At 34.4% G+C, this 7,127-nt stretch overlaps 1 long non-coding RNA gene across 1 annotated transcript; it reads left to right on the top strand.

Annotated features, from left to right (window-relative positions):
- Window positions 1–1,827: 1,827 nt before the first annotated feature.
- Window positions 1,828–5,397, top strand: LOC147841310 (uncharacterized). The gene is made up of 5 exons (XR_015503936.1): window positions 1,828–1,927; window positions 2,478–2,668; window positions 2,951–3,108; window positions 3,621–3,716; window positions 4,450–5,397. It is a non-coding gene; the product is annotated as an uncharacterized LOC147841310 (long non-coding RNA).
- Window positions 5,398–7,127: the final 1,730 nt, after the last annotated feature.

The following is a 7,127-nucleotide window of genomic DNA, read 5'->3' as shown; positions in this document are numbered from 1 at the left end:
AGGTTTAATATTTGATCTGTAAAGCCTACTAGGATCTGTTTTCATGCTACTAGTACTATTTCTTACATAGGCCTTTACTATAATTTACTACAGTATTTTACAGGTGGTTAGTACCTTTGAGTATAGCCTTTTTAAAAATATACTACCTATATGAAAAGAATACTGTAGTAAATAGTAAATATATAAAATACTATAGTATTTTGAATATGATAGTAAAATGTTTCTGTCACAAGATGGGATGGGAACCAGAGATTAAAGTATAACAACAGTTTATCATAAAGGATGGAAGGATAAACAAAACTCAATGTAGCTGATGTGCAGGATGGAGATGGATGACCAGATGAATCGGGGGACCAAAGGAGTACACAGAAGCCAGGAACAATATATTAATATTATAGATATTCAGGTATGAAGATCGACGACAACCAGAGGAGAAACCACAGTTGGGAGGAGAGACACAGACACTAAAGATAACAGGGAACGAGAACACACTGTAAAAACGCCAACTTTCAAAAAGTCCTCTGAACAAAGATTAATAAGTTAACTGAATTTAAATATTTTCATTTGAAATGCTGACAAATAATAGTTAGTTTGTTCAACAAATATGGTGCTTCAATGTGAAAAACTTAAAATATTTCGTTGAACTAATACAAAATTCTTAGTTTTGCGTTGATGCGTGCCCTTCTTGTTGGCGCATGCGCCTTATAAGCTTCTGGCGCATGCGCAATTTACTTCCATAGCTCACTGCAGGGGGTACCTGTCACGTGCGCGCGACAAAACGAACCATCTTTCTTTCTGCGGAGCTACGTGTCAATCGTTTTCATAATCGATTGTATATAATTGTATACATGTTTTTGTGCGATGTGCTACCCATCTGACTGCCCGATCTATTTTACCAGTGTATTAATGATGTGATAGAGCGGTTAAGAGTAGTGGTGGGCAAAGCGAGGCTTCGTGAAACACTGAAACAGTCGAAGCAAATGTGTCGAAGCTTCGAAACGTTTCGAAACCTCACTCTACAGTGACATTTAGTGGTCATTTTTTATATATATTGCACTGAAACAGCTTCAGCAAAGAACGATTGAACAAATTGAGGGATTAAACCCCACTTTGTGAAAGTGGAATCCTTCAAGTAACATAGTACAGTGGTTAAGGTGTCAGACATCCATGCAGGAGTAGTAGGTTTCGAAGCCAGTCAATAGCAGTTGTTTTAAAATGCTTTAATACCAGTTGGTAATGCTTTGCTCTTGTATCGTTTTGTTTCAACATTGGTCTGATATCCGAATAAACAATTTGTGAATAAATATGTCTTGTTTTTGTCTTAAAACAGGGTTGTTGCTAGATCAAAAACGGTGGCCTGAAGTTATCAAGAATTATTTATATTATTCATTAAATTTCCCATTTATTGTATTTTATTAATGTCTACCCAAACCCTAAACCCAACCATACTGTAAAAATATTTATTATTGTTTTACAGTGTTACAAAAATGATGCTAAATTGCTGGCGTAACTGTAGCTGTATCCTATTTAGGCTACACAAAACAGAAACATGATTAAAATACATAAAACCATGATTTCGAAGTCGGGATTCGAACCCAAAACATCATGCTAAGCATAGAATCAATAAGCAAACCCACAGTTCTCTAAGCCATTTGAGACAGAGATAATTTGGAGACCTTGGCAGTCAAATTAGGATTCACCAGGTCTCGAAACGTTTCTAAGCTGATCGATGCTTTGAATCGCTTTAGTCACGTGACTAGGTGTTTCGAAACACTTTAGTCACGTGACTTGGGTGCTTCGGATCATGCTTCGGTGCAGTGATTCGAAACACTTGCGCTTCGGGATCTCGACACTGTGTCAAAACATCAGTTTCACGTCAGCCATCCCTAGTTAAGAGCAGGCCAACGACGTTTCTGCTAAATCATAGGTATGTATGTCTTTTTTTGTTGTCATCTAACGTTATATTATTTGATATGTTGGCTTTGATGTGCGCGTGTATCCTAATACGGAACTATTTGTTATAATTTAGCCGTGAGTTACTTGTTTCGTGCACTTGGTTTTGGCTATTTACATCAATAAAAGTTTAGAGTGAATGTATTTGAAACAAATAGCGATTTCAATCGAGTCATTTGCTTTAATAACTCACGATTAATACAATGAGTATCATATAACATACCAGATCAGGTATCCAAGTCAAATATAACATTATGTCCTGTTTATCTAGATTGCTGTCAGCATTGCGCACATCATAACCTTTTTTCCCTTCGAACCAGAGCCAGTGGAACAAACGGTGACGTGTTTAACTGTGTAATTTGTGTGAAAATCGTGTGATTTTCATGTAATTCATTGCTTGATTTGTTAGCTCGACTAAATGTCTATCATATTCAGACCAACTTGCTTTAACAGTCAGCTAGCTTTTATTTACATAAAAAATATAAAGGGCTAAATATATATTTTTCTTTCTTTTTGCTCAAAAGGACTGAAATATTGACAATGACATAATTCAATGCAAGATTTCCTTGAGGAGGTGAGACTTGTTATCATCAGTGAAATTTGACGGTCATTCACCAGCAGATGCAAGAAACCTTTTCTCTTTGCCCAAAAGAAGTTGTTGAGATTTAGCCAGGAAGAAATTAGAGAGAGAGATAACCTGGACTTTAAGGAAGAGGTAAGTCACTATATTGCAATTGCTTTGGTTTCATTCAAGGTAGTAATGATAATGCTAAAAATAACAAACAACATTATTATTATAGGTAATTCAAAATACATCTGTATTCAGCATTTGAACATTTAAATATTTACATTTACACACACACACACATATATATATATATATATATATATATATATATATATATATATATATATATATATATATATATATATATATATATATATATATATATATATGTGTAAAAATTAATATGTATGTTTTTTTTGTATATTGTAGATCTGCACAGAGTTTTCTCAGATCTGTAATGTAGATCTCCTGAGACAGTTAATCGAGTGACTTGATAAATATACAGCACCTCTTCTGAAACTCTACAGAAAAGAAGGGATTCAATGGGTCCAGAGATGGATACAACTTTAAACAAGATGGATGAGCAGGTACTCAATAAGATTTTTTTTTTCTTATACACCCGTCTGATGTTTTTAACATGTGCAACATATTTTGTCCTGTCAAGAATTTCATGCTCAGGTAATACAGTCTAATAAAACGTAATTGCAACAATTTAATTGTCCAGCCCTTTTGCATTAATTTTAATTGTGTCAAGTTGTGTTTTGATTGTGAGATGGAAGTAAGATAAATAACAGATGTTTCACTTGTTTTGAGTGACCATTTCAAATGAATACATTCAAAGAGGAAAATAGAAAATAATAGCTGTAGTTTTTAACTCAAAGTAATTGTCACATGAAACTAAACATTTTTCTAAATTTGCCAACACAACCATTATCAAATTCCATTGTATGGAAACCACAAAATTCTTTTTTAAAAATAAAGCCATGTGTTTTTTCAACAGCATGAATAAAATACTATGCTCATTTAAATGTACTAAGTACATTTTTACTTACAAAACAATAAGATTGTAAAACACCCTTTGTAAATGACTTTCCTTTAGGTCACTGATATTGTCACCGATCGAGAAAGAGCAGCTCTTGAGGGATTGCCAATTTTTCTTCGTAAAAATTCTGCTTGCTTTCTCAAGATATGTCTGGTAAGTTACCCATTTTCATACCCTATTCTACATTTATTAGTCTGCTTGGTAACACTTTTAATAGCTGCACGCTATAAATAATTTATTTAGTATTAGCGAATAGTTAATTTATTTTCTGTTAAGCATAACTCTACATGAAGTGTTCAATGATTGTATGTTTTTAACTTTAATGATTCATTTGTATTACTAATTTAAGTATTGCATTATTTACAAACCAGTTATTTGGTCAGTTGGTGTTTTTAAGATCATTCAGAATGCTTAAGTACACGATTAATAAACTATTCAAATTAACATTTAAATATCCTAATATTAAGGTATGTAATAATAGTTACTTTGTATGTTAGTATATGCTTTATGAGCTTAACTTCATCCAGTTGTGACCTAATCTAAAGTGAGGACTATTTATGCTTTATAAATCCCTTATGAATGACAATTAAAGGCTCAGTTATATTCTAAACAGGACAATAAACAACTTTCACAATTGAAACTGTATCAAATAAAAGTAAATCTTTGCAATTTTATGTAAAATAAAAGTTTAAAAAATTGCTAAATATTAAAAAGTTGTCAATATATTGTTCAATTATTATATATTATAGACTATTCAAAGTGTTACTGTTTGTATGTACGAAAGTATTACATGTTTTTATTTTCTTTGCATAATAGTAATAACATTAATAAGTAGTAATTAATATTACACATCAATTAATTTTCCCATTACTTAATCTCCTATAAGGACACGGACCCTGAAGACCACAGCACCAGAGATTAAAGGATTGGAATCTTCACTGTGGTGGAAGATGATAATGGCACTTCTGCATCCCTGCAATATGTGATGAACCTCGCTAAAATCTTGGAGGAGGCCATAGTACTTCAGGATATCACACATCTGCCTGCAGCCTTCGCTTACTTGTTCAGCCTCTTGTATAGACTGAATATGGAACACCCAAAAGAACTCAAATATACTTTTTAAGTGATTCAGCATGTTTTATGGAGGTTGGTGGCACATGATCTGCGAGAGTTCAGTTCATTCATTCATTCATTTTCTTTTCGGCTTAGTCCCTTTATTAATCTGGGGTCGCCACAGCACAATGAACTTGTTTTACGCAGCGTATGCCCTTCCGGCTGCAACCCATCTCTGGAAAACATTCATACACACTCATTCACACATACACTACGGACAATTTTAGCCTACCCAATTCACCTGTGCCACACGTCTTTGGACTGTGGGGGAAACCGGAGAACCCAAAGGAAACCCACGTGAACGCAGGGAGAACATTCAAACTCCACACAGTAACGGCAACTGACCCGTGACCACTTCCTAATGTGCCACTGTTTCAATGTTTTGAGGTCTGTTTTTGGACTTTATGTACTTTGTTGACAAAAGTGCAGTACACTTTAAAGACTGTATGAATGGAGTGGCTTTCAGGGTTTACTCTGATTTGATGATTGTATATTCACCTGGTTTGAGTGTTTAGACACACTAATAGCTTGGTTTTAGTAAGGTTGCCAGTTATTTTATGTTGAGGCAGCGTACAATCTTTTCAAATCTGGAAACATTCAGTACTAGTTGTGTACAAACTAGCCCAATGCTGAACACGGCTAATGTCAAATGCTGATTTTGTATGCAAATGTTTTGGATTGTGATTTGAACACAGTTAAAAATAAAAAAAAGTGAATTGACTATTCTTGTGTATTTAATTTGAATCCTAAAAATTAATAGTAAATGCATAATGAATCAGTTTGTTTTATTTTGTTCAGTAAACTAAAAAAATCTTGTTGGGTAAACATAATCATTTTTGTTCAGTAAACAAAAGATCTTGTTGAATAAACGTGAAAATTTTTGTTCAGCAAACAAAAGATCTTGTTGAGTAAACATGATAATATTTGTTCAGCAAACAAAAATATCTTGTTGGGTGAACATGACATTTTTTGTTCAGCAAACAAAAATATCCTGTTGGTTGAACATGATATTTTTTGTTCAGCAAACAAAAATATCCTGTTGGTTGAACATGATATTTTTTGTTCAGCAAACAAAAATGTCTTGTTGGGTTAACATGATATTTTTTGTTCAGCAAACAAAAATGTCTTGTTGAATGAACATGATATTTTTTGTTCAGCAAACAAAAATATCCTGTTGGTTGAACATGATATTTTTTGTTCAGCAAACAAAAATATCTTGTTGGGTGAACATGATACTTTTTGTTCAGAGAACTAAAGAATTCAACAAAATATTTTGGGTTCACTGGTCTTCAAACCCTGTTTGTTGAGTTAACTCAAAAAGCTATGTGTGATAGGTTGCCTAATTATTTTAAGTTTACTCAACTTTTTTTTTTTACAGTGCACGTAAACTTGTAAATAGTGTATTTGACATTGACCGAATAGAGCGTGCAACACTGGACACTGAGTGAGGGCTGGTGAGGGTATTTATGGTGCTGGAGTAATAAATGGGAATGATGTGCAGGTGCAGGGCTGATTGGAATTCAGGTAACAGTGATCGGGTGATTGAAAGTAAAGCCCTGCTCACAATGTAAGATTTCAGCCAAGATTTTGTTATCTGAGATAAATTTGGGAAATCCTAAAAGATTCCTGAAATCCTAGGCTAAAATCAGTGATCTTTGATCGTTGGATTGACATGTTCACTGACAGCCGCTTAAAGCCCATTGCGATAATTTTTTTCCTCCAATAAAGTTCTGGCCGTGTCAGAAGATTTCAGACACTTTCTTGCAGTGTTACAACAGCTGCGATGAGCGTCAATCCAAGAACCAATAGGAGCTCCAAATTCATGACACAATCCATGCAACAATTCAAATGGCCACGGGGAAATGTCAAAACAGTTTTTTTCTTCCTGGTTTTATTATTGAGACACGCCGTGTGCAAAAAATGCGGGAAAGTGAAAGTTTCACGGATGGATGACCTCAAACTCTGGGGGCATTTTCTTTCAAGTTTGTCGCGTCTTCATTGTCGTTCAGTCTGACCTTATGACAGCTGAGATCTTACAGTGTGATATGGGAGCCATGTTTGTGCAGTCTGATAGGCTACAATTGTTTAGGATTATAAAAAATCTCACAGTGTGAGCCAGCTTTCACAGTCAAGCATTGCTGTGATAGTATTATACTTATAATACTTACTATATTACAGTTCTCTCTGGTTCTTGAATCTAGCCATGCAAAAGTCTGCAAATAACAGCACTAGTACAACCTCCTTCACCCTTGTGTATTACTCTGCCCATACAGCGACAAGCAGAGGACACTACAGTTTGACAAATCCTGCTGCTGTTAGACAACAACATGTATTTTTGAGGCTTTTTTAGTCAAGAATGTTTAGATTGCAACTATGCAGTTTATTTATAAGGATAGTTCCTATCTGCCTGTCTGTGCCGACCAAAGAAAGTGACAGTTGAAGTTCCGCCAC

Source organism: Danio rerio, chromosome 12, assembly GCF_052040795.2.
Source record: "Danio rerio strain M-AB ecotype USA chromosome 12, GRCz13ab, whole genome shotgun sequence".
Taxonomy (NCBI): domain Eukaryota; kingdom Metazoa; phylum Chordata; class Actinopteri; order Cypriniformes; family Danionidae; genus Danio; species Danio rerio.
Note: the sequence above shows the minus strand (reverse complement) of the source record. Positions and strands in the feature narration are given on the sequence as shown.